The 17,243-nt window shown below is 43.7% G+C and overlaps 1 long non-coding RNA gene across 1 annotated transcript in view; it reads left to right on the forward strand.

Moving 5' to 3' along the window:
- Positions 1-2,895: 2,895 nt before the first annotated feature.
- LOC127051663 (uncharacterized) overlaps positions 2,896-17,243 on the forward strand; it is a 290,729-nt gene continuing 276,381 nt past the window's right edge. The window contains exon 1 of the long non-coding RNA XR_007774571.1: positions 2,896-2,942. This is a non-coding gene — a long non-coding RNA (uncharacterized LOC127051663). The remainder of the gene's footprint in view (positions 2,943-17,243) is intronic.

Raw genomic sequence — 17,243 nt, forward strand, 5'->3', positions numbered from 1 at the left:
TATCAGGTGGTGGTGGCGGCCAAATATGACTTTACAAATTATACTCAATTCAGAGCTTTTGTTGAACACCTAACACAAGAATATAGGGTAAGGGAACAACTGCAGTTCATCATCTCTGAGGCCCATTATTAGCCAGAATGGCTCTTCAAGCATCCTGAGACACTGCAGATGCTGCTGCCAGGTCCATCTCCACATTGGTAGCAATGCATGGTTCCAACTCTAGGAGTTTCTGAGAGAGGTATGGAACACAATGGAAGATCTACCCTTTGACAGTCTTAAACTTTTCTTGGAAACCACATGTGGGTCCTTGCACGCTCTAAAGGACTCTGGGCCTACATTATGGTCCCTGGGCATATATACACCTTCGCCTAAGAAAACATTTAGTAGGTCACAGTCAGCCCAGAAATTGTGTCCTGCTCAGTTTTCTGGATTTCATAGATCCACTGAACCCTGCTAAAAAGACGTAGATTTCAAAGAGGGCCACCCAACTGCCCTCCACATCCACCCAGTCATCTTCAAGGCAATAGTTTTGATGGGTTGGTCAAGGATTCAAATCCTCCATTGGTCCAGCTCCCCCCACTTTGGAGTCCACTTTTCCTAGTTTCACCATGCTTGGAGGAGGAGCACTACCCCTCATCATGGGCAAATCAATAAGGGTCATGATGGAATATGTAAAATGTATCCTGAATATTCTATATCAACAAACAGGGAGGAGCAAGATTCTCCTTCCCCCCACCTCCCCTCCCTCTGTGCTGAAGCCATAAAATTATGAAACTGATGAATAGCTCATCAGATAATGGGATAGCCTAGTTTTGGCAATTAATTTGTTTTTGACTACTAGCGGTAAATATGCCCAGTGGCTTGAGATGGGATGTTAGATGGGATGGGATCTGAGTTACTACAGAGAATTCTTTCCTGGGTGTCTGGCTGGTGAGTCTTGCCCACATGCTCAAGGTTTAGCTGATTGCCATATTTGGGATCTGGGAGGAATTTTCCTCCAGGGAAGATTGGCAGAAGTCCTGGGGATTTTTTGCCTTCCTCTGCAGCGTGGGGCACGGGTCACTTGGTGGAAGGTTCTCTGCACCTTGAAGTCTTTAGTTTAAACCATGATTTGAGGACTTCAATGGCTCAAACACAGGTTTGATACAGGCGTGGGAGGGTGAGATTCTGTGGCCTGCATTGTGCAGGAGGTCAGACTAGATGATCATAATGGTTCCTTCTGACCTTAAAGTCTATGATTCTATACAATCCAAATTTCAACAGCCTACCTCCCTGGTATTCAGAATACCACCACCAAGGTCCTCAGCAGGCGCTGCTCACAGGACTATGAATGGGAACTAGACACCCAAGTTCTACATCGTATAGTCCCAAGAAGGAGACTGCTAGAGGTGGATCTCTTCACCACCTCCAGGAACAGGAAGTGCCCTTTTTTCTGCTCACAAGAGGGTCTGAGCCACCAATCCTTGGCGGGACAGGGACACCTTTCTTCTATTCTGGAAGCAGGACCTGTTGTGTGTATTTCCTCAATGTTGTTGTTACTAGGGAGTTGAATAGGACCAGATGGGACAGGGCCAAAGTTATAATGCCAACCTGGCCAAGTCAAGCTTGGTACCCTTATCTGCTTCACCCTTGTGTCCAACCATTGCTCAAGCTCCTGACTATTTCCCATCTCCTGTCACAGGATGTTGGTCACGTGCTTCAACTCAAAGCAGTGATTCTCACCTCAGGGCATGGCTCCTCAATGGTTCATGAGGTGTGATAAACTCAGGACAGACAGTTGCGAGGGAGGGGTAGGAATCAGTCCCAGATGGTTAAAAGGCCCTCCTCCTTATCAACTGGGTGGCAACTACAGGTCAATCAAGTTCAACTGAGAAAGGGTTACTAAGGTAGCAATTAGAATCAGCTGAGGGGGAGCTACCTGAGGTTAGTAAGTATCAGCTGATTCCAAATTAGGGCTGCCTGAGACCTTTTTAAACCCTTCCCTAGGAGGAAGGAGGGGGGAGAGCAGGAGCCCTGCTGCTAGGAGTGTAGGAGCAGCAAGACAACGAGCCTCACCAGGAGGAGAGGCAGTACTCTCTCCCACGAGGGAGTAAAAAATACTCTAACTAGGACTGGTGGAGATACGGGGAGCAGACTTCCCCTGTGTCCCAAGGGGGACCGCATTACCCAAGCCTGTCTCACCGGGGCTAAAAGCAGCAGAGGCTGGGGAGACTGAGAAGGTGCCTTGCCACAGAGGTTAGAAGCCTCCTGCTGTACAGAAGTACAACAAGTGTTACTGAATAATAGAAAAAGGCCAACCTACGCTACTTACCAGCAGAAATGGAAGAGATTCTTCCACTGGTGGTGGTGTCACTTCTTCCTGCCTGATTTGGTGCCACTTTCAATTATCCTGGATTATCTGTTGGATCTGAAGAAATTGGGGTTAGCAATTAGATTGATTAAGGTCCATTTGGACACAGCATCATCTTCTTGTAGGAAGATTCTCTATATCTGCTCACCCAGAGTTAGCTAAGTTCATTAAGAGGTTGGGGCATCTCTACCTGCAGATAAGAGACCCCACTCCAACCTAGGACTCAATTACCTTATGAGGCCTCCATTTGACTGACTGGCAATTTTCTTTCTGCTCCATTTATCTATGAAGATGGACTGTTTAGTAGCCACCACATTGTCTTGTAGGCTTGGGGAAATTGGAGCACTGATGGCAGATCCCCCCTTTACAGTATTCTTCAAGGACAAGGTCTCTTTACACTCCCCCTGTCATAAACAGATAGCTAAGGGTTAATGTCTCTTTCACCTGAAGCACCTGACCAGAGGACCAATCAGGAAACCGGATTTTTTCAACTTTGGGTGGAGGGAATTTAGTGTCTGAGTCTTTTGTCTGTCTGCCTGCTTTCTCTGAGCTTTGGAGAAGTAGTTTCTACTTTCTAGTCTTCTGTTTCTAAGTGTAAGGACAAAGAGATCAGATAGTAAGTTATATGGTTTCTTTTCTTTGGTATTTGCATGAATATAAATGCTGGAGTGCTTTGATTTGTATTCTTTTTGAATAAGGCTGTTTATTCAATATTCTTTTAAGCAATCGACCCTGTATTGTATCATCTTAATACAGAGAGACCATTGGTATGTATTTTTCTTTCTTTTAAAACCTGTTGAAGTTTTTCTTTACTTCAGGGAAATTGAGTCTGTACTCACCAGGGAATTGGTGGGAGGAAGAAATCAAGGGGAGATCTGTGTGTTGGATTGCTAGCCTGATTTTGCATTCCCTCTGGGGGAATAGGAAAGTACTTTTTGTTTCCAGGACTGGAAACAGAGAGGGGGAATCACTCTGTGTAGTTTCACAGAGCCCCCCTCCAGGTGCTCCTGGAGAGATACACAGACACAAGCTCTGTGAAACTACACAGAGTGATTCCCCCTCTCTGTTTCCAGTCCTGGAAACAAAAAGTACTTTCCTATTCCCCCAGAGGGAATGCAAAATCAGGCTAGCAATCCAACACACAGATCTCCCCTTGATTTCTTCCTCCCACCAATTCCCTGGTGAGTACAGACTCAATTTCCCTGAAGTAAAGAAAAACTTCAACAGGTTTTAAAAGAAAGAAAAATACATACCAATGGTCTCTCTGTATTAAGATGATACAATACAGGGTCGATTGCTTAAAAGAATATTGAATAAACAGCCTTATTCAAAAAGAATACAAATCAAAGCACTCCAGCATTTATATTCATGCAAATACCAAAGAAAAGAAACCATATAACTTACTATCTGATCTCTTTGTCCTTACACTTAGAAACAGAAGACTAGAAAGTAGAAACTACTTCTCCAAAGCTCAGAGAAAGCAGGCAGACAGACAAAAGACTCAGACACTAAATTCCCTCCACCCAAAGTTGAAAAAATCCGGTTTCCTGATTGGTCCTCTGGTCAGGTGCTTCAGGTGAAAGAGACATTAACCCTTAGCTATCTGTTTATGACACCCCCACCCTAATTTTTTTATCAGAGGTTCTATGAGAGTTACACTGTAACCAATCCATTCATCTACCAGTGTTTTTTCTGAAGCTGCATACTTCTCTGCTGAAATCCTGTTTCCATATGTTTCCAATACATATGTTTTTGAAACATTACACCCTGATTCATGCCAACAGATCCAGTGAGGCACTTGGTTCTGCAATACTGGACTCTATTCTGAAGCTCCTCCTCCACCTGGAGATACTGCTTGGAAGACACTGAAGTGGAGCCAGCCAAAGGGACACCACTAAAAGAAGAAGACCATGTTTCTCACTTTGTGCAGTAACCATGTTTTTTCAAGATTAGTGTGTAACACCCACACACAGTATTGAACCTGGGACTTCTGGAGCTAAATGCACGAGTTAAAAACTACATGGCCTTAGCAAAGGCTGTAGAGCAGACTTATTAATATCTAAATGGTGTCAGTGCCACTAGAGGGGACATGTGCTCCATTACCTGCCCTCCTTTCCCTCTGCTTCAAACTGTTCTCTTGAAGACGTTTGGGTCAAGAAGGAACCGAGGGCAGTTTGCCCGTGCACCCCTATATAGCCTCAGTGTCTGGCATGAGGAGAACTAGAACCCATGCACAGGCCTAATGGACATGCTACCTGAAAATCTCTGATCAAGGGCTCAAGAGGTGCTTTCACGCCTGAAGTGGTGCATCCATAGGGACACACATCTCGAAGAACAGTGGTTACTGCACAAAGTAAGTAACTCTTTCTTTATCCGCTCTTCTTCCTGGAGCCTTCCACCAAGCTTAGGAAAAAGTGACCCAAGGTCACTCCAAACCACGTATCTTCTGCAGCACAGCTCTGCTGCAATGCTAGGGATTGCTGTAGTAGATCTTCATCTCCTCACTGTCAGAAGGTGAAATTCATGTCTCTACAATGGCCAGTCGCCAAATGCCAATGCACTACTCCAGCCCTATTGTGAGGCCTCAAATGGAACTTGAGTGGTGCATAGTTCTTGGCTGGCCATCTGCACAGGTGTAAATTTCACCCAGAGTGAGGGGACTGGGCGATAGTTTCCCTTCCTGTTTGGATCTATGTCCAGACAGTGAGTTTCAAGCAGTGATGGCACATTCAAAAAACAAAAAATTGGAGATATACCTATCTTCTAGAACTAGAAAGAACCCTGAAAGGTCATTGGGTCCAGCCCTTCACTAGCAGGACCAAGTACTGATTTTTGCCCCAAATCTCTCAGTGGTTCCCCTCAAGGACTGAGCTCACAACCCTGGGTTTAGCAGGCCAACGCTCAAACCACTGAGCTATCCCTCTCCCCTGGGAGAGATTGCGTTAGCCCATGTTTTGCAAGCTTGGATGAACAACAAAGTAGCCAGTGACATTAATTGTGCTGAAGGCTGGTTTAAGCAGCACCCATCTATGGAACCACTGATATGTGTGCTTTGGAGATAGAGATTAAATTATGCTTCTCAATAGATGGATTTTCTTCCATCTCTTTGCACAGTGCAAGTAAAACATATTTTACACATTTTTGAAATCTTCCTATTTACAGTACTGCCCATCTAATCTTATCCATCAAACGGCATTTCTAGGCCACTCATCACTGTCGTATCTAAGTGCCAATACTAATGCAGCATGGACTATAAATATGAAATTATCTGTTCTTTTCTCAGCATGAGAAAGACTTTTCAATTATCTCTGTCTCAAGGCTCTAGGTATTTTGTTTCTAGTTTATAAACCCTTGTTTTCCAGACACTTCTATTTTATTTTTAACGTGATGTGTGAAACATAATTCCACAGACAACTGTTCTGTGTTGTGGCTATATGCAGCGTGTTTAGGCAAAAATGCCAATCACAGGGTGGGCTCCAGATCAAATGTGAAAGCTCACATAACTGGATGCAAATTAAAAATGTCGATGCATTAAGGCCCTCATTCAGCAAAGCACTTAAATTAATGCTTAAAGTTAAGCAGGTGAGTAATCCCATCCGTATTCACCAACACATCTAAATATGTGCTTAAATCTCCTTGACTTTGCTGAACTGAGACCACAGTTATTCATAAATATTATAATAATAATAAATAATATGCATTATAGAGATTATTTTGCTTTTAATACAATCAAATAAACATTTTATTCTCCCCCTCTTCAATATCTCTACTGTGTGTGTGTGTGTGTGTTGGGCCAGATCCTCAGCGGATACAATTCAATGTAACAGCATTGATTCCAATGGAGCTATGTTGCTTTACACCAGCTGAGGAACTGGCCCATGATTTTCTTGTTAACAGTAGCCTATGAGACAATGGAAACATTTTTTTTCTGTTGTTATGTAAATTAACAGACAGAAATGCACTCCAAGACTTTTCCTGATACATCTAATCTATCTATCTATCTATCTAAGAAACTGCTTTATGCAGAATATGACTTGTTGGATCTGTTGTTTGTGAAATATGTAGAGTAAGACATCACTCTTGACAAGGTATGTGTTTATACAGATTTATGACTATACTTTAGGGGGAACTGCCTGATAGAAGTGTGTGTATTGCACCATATGTCTTTAAGACAGCTAACTTTAGACTACATCAGTTCACTTATTATTTCCCTTTCTCAGATCATTCCAACAGGTCAGAGAGATGTTGGGGAAGTTTTTAGAAGCACAGGGTGAGCCACATACAGGCTCCGTGCAAAGTGCACTTACTCCATGGCCCCTCATATCCTTCCCTTCCAGATTCATGACTTCCACCTCCCACTGCTTCATTTAACTTTAGAAAGGATTTGCCAGTGATTACTAAGAATGGTGCATGTGCCCCTAGCTGAGGTTCTAGCCCAACGTTTTTTCACTTATTGCAAATGTGTCCAGAAATATGATAGCTGCATATTTGATATTAAAAATGAATGTAGCCACTTGCAATACACTGCCCACATTAACTGGCATGGTATAGACACTCTTGGCAGATCAACATAGCCTGGGAAAAGCCTGACTTTTCCTTAAAGGTTAAACTATATACCCAGTTACGCTGGTATAAATCCAGAGCAACTCTGTTGAACATCACCAGACTTACCCTGGGTTTACATAAGAGTAAATGAGAGCAGAATTTAACCTTAAACACTTGTCCCTAATTATCAAAGACCTAACTGTGCAACCCACTCCCATTTAAATCAATTGGAGTTTTGCCACTGATTCCAATGGGAAAGGGACCAGGCTATTACCTAGCTTTTGACACCATATGTAGTGTATCACCATCAAGAACAGAGCTTTCAGTCCCAGTGACATACAGGAGTGTGTGATGGGGTATCCACCTCACACATGGTTTGAAAGGGTTAAGGTGGCCAATTAATTCCCTAGGCTGCACCTGGAGGAGAAGCCAGGGAGCAGGCAATTGATTGGAAGCAGGTTCAGCTGGAGGAGCCTATATAAGCCAGGAAGTTGGCAAAGAAGAGGCTGCAGGAAAATTGGCTGTAGTCACTCCCTGGGGGATGTGCTAGGGGCAGTCCACAGTTCCTCCCTAAGAAGAGGGAGTTGGTGAACTCAGACAGGGGAAAAGCCAGGAAGATAGAAGGCTCAGGGGAATAGCAGCAAGGAATAGCAAGGCAGGCCTTGGCTGCTGACCGGAGGACCCCTAAGTTGGAATCTGGAGTAGAGGGCTGGCCCAGGTTTCCCCACCAGCTATGGGGATATGGCAGCAGACAGTTGCACAGGACAGTGGACAACCTCAGATGCTTTGTCCTGGAAAGACTTTGTTACATCACCCCTGGAAGGGGACATGTATGGTGATCTCGCCAGAGAGCTGAGTCACGAAAAGGAGGCTGTAAAAGGTGACAAAGAGTCTTGTGGTATCTTATAGGCTAACATGTAGCAGCAGGCTGCAGGTCCTGGAGTGAGAAGGTTCTGCAGGGTGAGATGGCCAGGAGGTGGCGCCACTAATGGTGACTGCACTTCGTCACAAAAGCGGAATGGCTGACTGTTTGTAATTTTGGTTGTTGGATTGCCCAGTCTTCTGCCCTTCAGAATGTCATGGGCTTAATCCCTTTTGCAGAACTCTTGGCACAGCTCCTGTGATTTGATCAGAAATGCATTTTAATTGATCTGACCTGGTACTCATAATTCTTCTAGAATTTCAATGTGGTTGTGAGGTGCTCTTGACACTCCAGTGAATGGGCATCATATAAACAAGAAGATATTTTAGAGTTTGGAAAAACTGGTTTTAATTTACAATGCTGGCTTTTCTAGATTTTTCATTTATTGCTATGGCAACATCAGTCAATTTGCCAGCACATTCAGCACAGACTTTACAATGATACCTCATTTTGAGGGCTGTCACTCATTTTATTATTTATTATTTGTATTATATTTTGTATGTAGTGTATATATTGCTTACTAAGGTTCAGGTCATTCCCTTCCTTGGTGCAGACATGAGGCACTGTACTTCCAGAAGGATTTGGTGCTGTATCATTGTAATGGCAAGTGATACTGAGTCTCAGAGCCTCGGTTAGCTGAGTCTGGCTCATAGGGCTCAGGCTCGGGGGGGCTAAAAATAGCAGTGTAGATATTTGAGCTTCCACTGGATCCTTGGCTCTGAGACCTCATGCTGCAGGTCTTTTACTGCACTGTAGATATATCCTTAATGATCAGAACCTCACCGCCATATAATTTGTTGCACCTTCTGGTTTGGGGGGGAGGAGGGAGTGTCTCACTCTCCAGAGTCGCCATTGAATCACCTTTCCTTTGTTCTGCCATGATAGCACTCATGGGAGAAAATAGAGGATTGTTTCCCATTGCCTTCTGTGACGAACTAGAAATGTTCTTAATGTTTTCTCTGAATACTATGTTGGTGCCTCAATGTCCCCTATGCAGTTCTTAAATATCTAGCAGAGCAAAGGGCCAGTGAACATAAATGCCTGACACTGTCTCCTAGCAACTGATGGCCTGGGCCCCTCCCGTGCAAGGTGCCAACTGAAGGTGTTGGAGACAGAGGTAAGGTGGTCTCCTGGCCCGGGAAAGGAGCTGAGCAGAGGAGGAGGGGCTGGAGGAGTTTTCAGTCTGGAGCTGGCTGGGGACGAGGAGTGAAGTGCATACCTGGGGGTCTGGCTCACTGCCCCCCAGAATGGACCCGGCCGAGGGGTCCAGTTCGCTGTACCTACAAGCTCTGTTTTAGACTGTGTTCCTCTCATCGAATAAACCTCCTGTTTTACTGGTTGGCTGAGAGTCATGTCTGACTGTGAAGTGGGGGTGCACGACCCAGTGACTTCCCCAGGACCCCACTGGGGCAGGCTTGCTGTGCGAAACACACGGAGGGGCAGAGGATGCTAAATGCTCCAAGGAGAGACCCAGGAGGTGAAGCCATGTGAGCTTCTTGCCCTGAAAACAGTCTGCTCCAAGGGAGAGGAGGCTCCCCAAAGTCCTGACTGGCTTTTGTGGGGAGCAGTTCCAGAGCATCACTCAGGGACTCCGTGACACCTTCCTTCTGAGAGAGCGCCCCCAGCCTGTGTCCCTGCCTCTTGGGCTCCCTGCCCGGCTGAGGGAAAGTGGAGGATATACGACTCTGTGCTGGGGAGGCTGCGACATGGGCCAGGAAGTGCTCAGGCCCCACGCATTGCAGGCAGGTAGAGGGTCCGCCACAGCTCTGCACCCGCTCTTATCATGGCTGGGATGTAGCTCCAAGGCCACCCCGTACACCCAGCTGGAGACGTGTTGGGGAGAGCCACGTGGGCAGCTGTGGGGACCCTACACCCAGCCTGGAGGGGAGCCTGGGACACAAGCAGGGGGCTGCTTGGGGTGGGGCTCCCTGCTCTGGCTTCTGGCTTGGCTGGGGGCATGGCCTCAGGGGAGTGGGGGCCCTCAGCCTCCCTCACTTTTGAGGGCACTGGTGCCCTTGCCTCTGGGCTGTAGCTTCCATTAGTTAAACTTTGTTTAACTCTTCTACATTTTGATGGCATTTCCTCCATCAGGGGTCGAGCCACCCTCCCCAGCTACTCACCCATCCAAAGCCATTAACACTTCCTGAGGCATCAGCCAGTCAGAGGGGTTAACGTTTACTGCCATTATGGTGACAGGCTGCAATACAGCCTGACTTGACCTTACATTATGTTAGTACCTACAGGGTTCAACTGAGATTGACACCCCACTGTGCTAGGTGCTCTACAAACAGGTAGTAAAAGACAGTCCCTGCCCTAAAGAGCTTACAGGCTAAATAGATAAGACAGAAAAAGGTTGGGACAGGAAATAGAGGCACAGAGAGGGAAAGTGACTTGCTTCAAGTCACACAGCCATGTCAGCAGCAGAGCTAAAAGTTAGAACCCTGACTTCCAGTCCAATGCCCTGCTCAATAAATCAACTCTAGACCCAAACATAATGATGATCCACACACATCTGGTGAAAAATTTTTACATTCAAAAGACAGTTTTGTGGAACTGAGGACATAGAAATGATTAGTTATACAAAGGGAATGACTCTCACAGCATATTAAGTTTCCTGCATTAATAATTTTTCTCTCTCTCATATTTTGGGTCTCTGTCACCTATTGAGTCCCACCTTTATATCTTGGCAGGTTGAGAGGTAGGTGCAAAGCTCAAGCCAGGAAAGGATATATCTTGAGCCCGGATCAGAACTAACATTCTGAAGCCTGTGCATTTTGATTCATACAGTACAAAAAGAGGACACAAAACCCTTCACATATTTGTTACCAATGCCAAATAGCTTACACAGCTGCAGCTGAATTAGGACAAGGAAGAAGATCTGAGCTGGGGTCACCAAGAACACATTAGCATGTAAGCACTGCAGAAGAGCCACAGTGGGAAGCAATTTCTTGCATTATGCTAAGTATCCTTTTAAGGGTGGAGGTTGTGTGAGATCACAATAGGGCAGGGTTATCTTTTGGCATCTCAAGTAAGTTATTGTTGCTATGATTGTTCCAAAATTTGGATGGAAGGAATTACTTACTGTATGTGACAATTATTTAAACTTACTTTAGCCACAGACTTCAATGTTTGTGGAGCAAAACCTCTACACATGGGATGCTGAAAAGTTCAAAGAAGGCTTTGAATTGTGAGTCCCTCTTTGAAATAATTAATTTTCAAAGAGCAAGACATTGTCTTCATTTAAAACGGGAAATGAGGGAAAAGCAGAATTGTCCCTGCAGCTTTTTGGGACAGAAACAAAGGGGAGGGGAGCAAGTGCAATAACATATACAAATAAACATAAAAAGAAGATGCCAAAGCCTGGTGCATGCAAATTTCCTTGCAAAAGCTGTGTGCAGTGATTCCTGTAAAGTGCTTTTGACAGCTCCAGGCCTTCTTGATCCTTCCCTCTTCCGATTCCTCCTGCTCAGCTGGGCCTCTTCCATTCTTGCTGCTGTGGCCTCTCAGGCGGTGTCACTAGGTCTCTGACCGACACCTTGGTGTCTAAAGCATCTGCTGCATTCTTGCCAATTGTTCATTATTTGTGTTACAGTGGTGCCCATGTGGCCCACAAACCCACAGTAACGGGATGGAATCCAGGTGTCCTGACTCTCAGGCCCACACCCTGTTCCCTCAACTATGCTGCCTTAGTAGTTACATTTACAATTATGCTGCTAGTGTGGATATGCCTAACAGACACATTTAATGGTGCTCATTATGTATCACAGGTCAGAACCTCAGCTGAGTGAAGTCAACAGAGCTATGTGATTTACACCCGCTGAAGATTTAGCCCCATATTTTCATATTAACGCGTAAGACCACTGCATTAGCTTGTTAAATCCAAGTGAATTAATGTCTTAAACTTGTCTATTGTTTTTTCCTAAAAAAACATATTGAAAAGGTGCATTCCTTTTCACATACCATATCCTTTCTGCTTGTCCATACTCCATAAATAATGGATAGATTGGTAATTAGCAATAAAATTTGATACTGTATTTCATCCATGTTTCTCAAAGTGGCTTACAAATATTAATGAAGCATCAATAAAGCAGTGTTTTGGGGACTGTGGGGGAGGCGGTTGAAGGTGCTGGGAATAAGGGAATATATAGGGAACACTTCACTCCTCACTTCAATGCAACCACATATGTGGTAAACCATGGCAATTACTTAACAATTCATGACCTGTTAGAACAGGGTGTTCTGGAGACTATGGCAACCAGTTGACAAATCAGAGGGAATTTAGGCTAACTCACATTCCCCGAGTCTGGAATGTGATTTTGACAATGGGGCTGCATTAATTCTTGTAAAACATGCAGCGGGGTGCTAATTAGAGCTGGCCAAAACTTGGAATTTCCAATTCACACCAAATTTCAACATTCTGAAATTTGGCTTAGTTCCAATTCAGAACAAAACCATTTTTTTCCCCCAAGATTTCTGGCAAACCAGAAATTCTGTGAAGTTTGTGTTTTGGAAACCCTGACACAGGGTCAAAAGTTCATGGTATTTCTGGGAAACATTTTGGGTTTGACACATTGGCATTTTCTCATGAAACCATATTTAAATGGAAAATTCCCAGCTGGTTCTAATCTTAATGACTGTCAGCAACCAGGATGTTGTTTATGCACATTATGTATAGTGCAACACCCTTACACCAAAATGGAGATTTGGGTCCGAACACAATATGATTAATTTCAACAACAGGAAGATGTACCTTGGGGGTCTCCCATCCAAGTACTGAGCACACATAACCCTGCTTAACTTATAGACTCAGACATCATTTCACAAGAATATTTGGCCACAGGTAATTGCTAGGAAATGTTGTAAGATCTGAGGAATTTGCCTATGCACTATTTATGAACTCTGGTTGATGTTATGAAACTGCTGTATTTCTGAATTATATTTGTGGTATTTGCTGATAGGGGCTGACCAAGTACCTACCAGACTTGGTACAATAGTTGGTTGTTAGACCTTAAATGGTAACCTATTCAGGTGGAAACACATTGGGACAATGGATTGGCTGAAACTTGTGGAAACCAGTTCAACCAAGTTTCTCTGCAGGGAGCTGGAGAAGTGTAGAACAAAGAAACCAGGTGCTGGTGGTAGGACATATAAAGTTTAGGGACTCACTGGCATCTTGGAGAGGTGAAAAGGGCATGCTTTTGTAGCAGAGGGGGCTTGCTTAACTGCAGGACCAGCCAAGGAGAAAGGAAGCTATCTGGGAGGAGGGAGAGAGAAAGACTCCATGATTTGGAAGAGAAGCCACATGCAAGATAGAAAACCTGGATGGCCCAGAGGATACTGCCCTAAGCCCAAGAACTCTCCAGCATGGTAAGGAAACTGAGGCAGGGACATGCATAGAAGTGTGTTTATTATTTTGTCTAGCTCTGTGTATTGCATATGCTACCTAAGTAAAGAGTGAGGGTTTTAGAATCCCATGCCATCTGTATATTGGATTGCTTCACCTATTGTGTTCCCCTGAAGAGTGAAATAGGTGCAATTCTGAGAGAGGGTGTACTTAAACTATGGGAAGCCTGAGGGGGTCAGCACAGCCTAGGCAGTTGGACTGTGGGGTCTCAGCTCTCAGAAAAGGGTGCTAGACAGAGGATCTGCACCCCCGAGAGTGACCAGAGACCCCAGCTGGGGCAGTGCCTGCACTCCATTCAGACATCAGAGGCTTCAGTAGCACAGAGGGCCCAATGAGGTAGGTGCCAAACAGAACAGCCTAGTGAGAGGCCATCCGGGGGAGCTCTAGCAGGAATGTGTATATAACGTTAAAAAAGTGCAATTAAGATACAGCAATATCCTGGCCTGATTCTCTTCTCACTTATACCAATTTTATAGTGGTGCAAGTTCATTTACCTCAGTGGAGTTACCTGTGATTTACGCCAGTGCCTGGTTCACAGTAGCTATATTTTCTCTCTCCTGTTATCTCTCTATGTCAATGTCTTATAGAATCCTATTTTGAAATCTGCAGTGTTTCTGTACGAATGAGGCACAGAGTATGGAACACGATGCAGCAGACAGTGAAAGGTATATGGAGAAATATGAATATGGCAAAGTATTAATTTTAATCCTCACTTTCAATACTCTGCTTAGGATGTTAGTAAATTGGAGAAACGTAATAAAACAGATTCGTATCTGAGAATGATTCAGGGAACTTTTGATTTAAAATGTGAGATTGTTTTGCTGCTTTGAGGAAAGTTGGTAAATAACTCTCTCGGGCTGGTATGAATGATAAATAATGGAGAAAGTAGGATGTTACTGTAGCTGTTGGAGGTTACAATCACCCAAAGTAGCTCAGTCATGATATTTTCTTATCATGACCCCATTTAGGTCAGATTCTGACCTCTGTTACAACAGTTTACATGTGAAATAACTACCCTGAAGTTAATGGAGTTAGTCCAAATTGATACTGGTACTGGTGAGAACAGAATTTGGCCCTTAGACCCCAGTTCAGGAAAATATGCCTATTTAAGAAGGGTGCCTAAACACCTGCTTAATTTATTTAAACATGAGAGTCAGTGCTTTGCTGAGTCAGGGCCTTTGTATGGAGTGTGGAAACAGCCAGTGGGGAATAAGGCCACTCAACATTTCAGGCCAAATCCTCAGCTGGTGTAAATTAATGTAGTTCCATTGACTTTAAAAGAGTTAAACTAATTTACACCAGTTAAGGAGTTGACTAAGGGCCAGTTGTGTTGCTTTAGGAGTAGACGAACCATACTATGTCTGAGTCCCAGTGTGGTCCCTGGTTCCTCGGGCAGTAATGTGCACCAGCTCCACGCTTGGCACAAATTTTTCCTCCTCTGCACTGGTTCAGCTGCCCTGACCAGAATGTTACGAGAGCAGATCCAAGACTCCTCCACCTCCTGCTTCTGCCCACTTGCACAGGGGTGGGAGTAGCACCTCTATGGACAATGTTCTTCTGCCGGTGCTTAATTTGTAGTGAAAGTTGCCAGGGCTCAAACAATAATTTTACTTTCATAACTGACATGGCAAGCCCAGAGAACTGCCAAGTTTAGAGGTGCTGGGGCTCAGTTCTGGCAAGCCCCGGCACAAATTAAGCACTGTCTTCTGCATCTCCCATGCTGTTTGCCATATGGGTAGGCCACATGGGGAGATAAATGGGTGCCTTATTTACTGTTACTCCCCTGAACAGATGTCATAAAGGGCAAAATTGTCATTTGCCCTACACAAGTCCTAAAGTGAGTGGAAAATTACAGTGGTCTAAGGTTCATTAATGTTTTCCATACTGTTTTGAGTGTTCCTGGTAACTGTGACCAACCACGTCCTAGCTTCAGATGAGTTGTAGTTACAATTATTTTTGAAAAAAGTCACTAATTGTGCAGGCCATCTGCTGTGGGGGGAAAAAAATTCTAGGTATTGTCTTAAGTGTGCATAATCCAATTTTTTTTGTGAAGGCAGACTTTAATCACTGGACTAGCAAAGTGAGGCATCTGTTTCTAAATTTAAGTAGCTGAGACTAATCAGAGTAATTCAAGTTTTTCTGCAGTAGACTTAATTGATCAACCTAATTTCTCTGCAGAAAGGGGCTAATTGTTTATTTACATATTTAGTTATTTACAGAAAGAAGAGTCTTAGTCATTTTGCAGAGCAATCTTCATTTGAAAGTTGATGTACAAGACTTGTATATAAACCTACAAAATGCAACCAAGTTTTGATTGACAAACCCAAAGTCTGAAGTCATGTTAAATGTAGGAAGAATAGCACTGATGATATCACCAGAGGGGATGAGCATCCATTACAGAGTGTACTTTTGTATAAAGTTGTGTTCAAATACTTTTTAGCTTGAAGTGGCTATTAATTCTTCCAACATAATTTATAAATTAGATTAAGAGTTTTACAGTAAACTGTTTCTCAAGTTTGCTTGACACTCTTGAGCGGCTTTCAGTTTCCAAAGATGAAAATCAGAATCATAGAAATGCAGGGCTGGAAGTCCTCAAGTCCAGATCCCTGCACCAAGGCAGAGCCAAGTAAACCTAGACCACGTGTGAGTAGTGTTTGTCCAACCTTCTCTTTAAAAACCTCCACTGAGGGGGGATTCCACAACCTCCTATGAAAGCCCATTCCAAAGCTTACCTATCCACATAGTTAGAAAGTTTTTACTAATTTCTAACATAAATCTCCCTTGCTGCAGATGAACCCGATTACACCTTGTGCTACTTTCAGTGGAGCTGGAGAACAATTGGTCACTGTCATCTCTTTTTTTTAAACAGGCCTTAACATATTCAGACTGTTATCAGGTCCCCCCTCAGTCATATTTTCTCAAGACTAAACATGCCCAGTTTTTTAACCTTTCCTCACAGGTCAGGTTTTTCTAAACCTTTTATCATTCTTGTTGCTCTCCTTTGCACTCTCACCAGCTTGTCCACATCTTTCTTAAAATGGAGCACCCAGAACTGGATACAGTACTCCAGCAGACCTGGTGAGGTCTCAGAGTAGAGGGTGACAATTTTCTCATGTCTTATCTACAGCACTCCTGTTAATATCCCCCAGAATATTAGCCTTCTTTTGGAATTGCATCACACTGTTGATTCATATTCAATTTGTCATCCACTGAAACTCCTAGATTGCTTTCAGCAGTACTACGGCCTAGCCAATTATTCCCCATTTTGTAGTTGTGCATTTGATTTTTTTTTTTCCTTCCTAAGTGAAGTACTTTGTACTTATCTCTACAGAATTTCATCTTGCCAAGGTCATTTTGAATTCTAATCCTGTCCTCCAAAGTGCTTGCAACCTCTCTCGGCTTGGTGAGAGCATACTTTCCACTCCATCAAAGTCACTAATGAAAATATTGACTAGTACCAGACTCAAGACTGACGCTTGTGGCACCTCACTTTGATACATCATCCCTGTTCGACAGTGAACCCATTACAGAATGATTATGGTGATGCTTTGCCTATATACTATGTAGCACCTTTCATCTCAGACTATTTTACTAAGATCAGTTCATTAAGTCTCTCAAAACCCCATGAGCTAGGAAAGTACTTTTAAATCTGTTTTATGGATGAATAAACTGAGACAAATGATTTGCCAGTGAGTCGGTGGTACAATGGGAATAGAAGTTAGAAGCCTTGGCTCCCCTTCATTGCTCTAACTACTGGAAAACATTCCACAGTCTAAAGGCAAACAGCCGATTTGCCACTGGAGAGTTGCAAAAAACCCTGCAAACTTTTTGTAAATACCACTCGTGTTTGACACTGGGCAAAATTTTGATAATGCTAAAATTAGCAAGCCAAGCGTTTATTATAAAACTGGTGAAGTCCACTGAATCCATCAATTTCAACAGTTGAATGTTGCCACTTTCACAGCAAAATCTGATTTCAGTATTCAGCCTGCCAAAGCTGCTTGTTTTCACACACAAATCAA

Source organism: Gopherus flavomarginatus, chromosome 5, assembly GCF_025201925.1.
Source record: "Gopherus flavomarginatus isolate rGopFla2 chromosome 5, rGopFla2.mat.asm, whole genome shotgun sequence".
In the NCBI taxonomy this organism is placed as follows: Eukaryota; Metazoa; Chordata; order Testudines; family Testudinidae; genus Gopherus; species Gopherus flavomarginatus.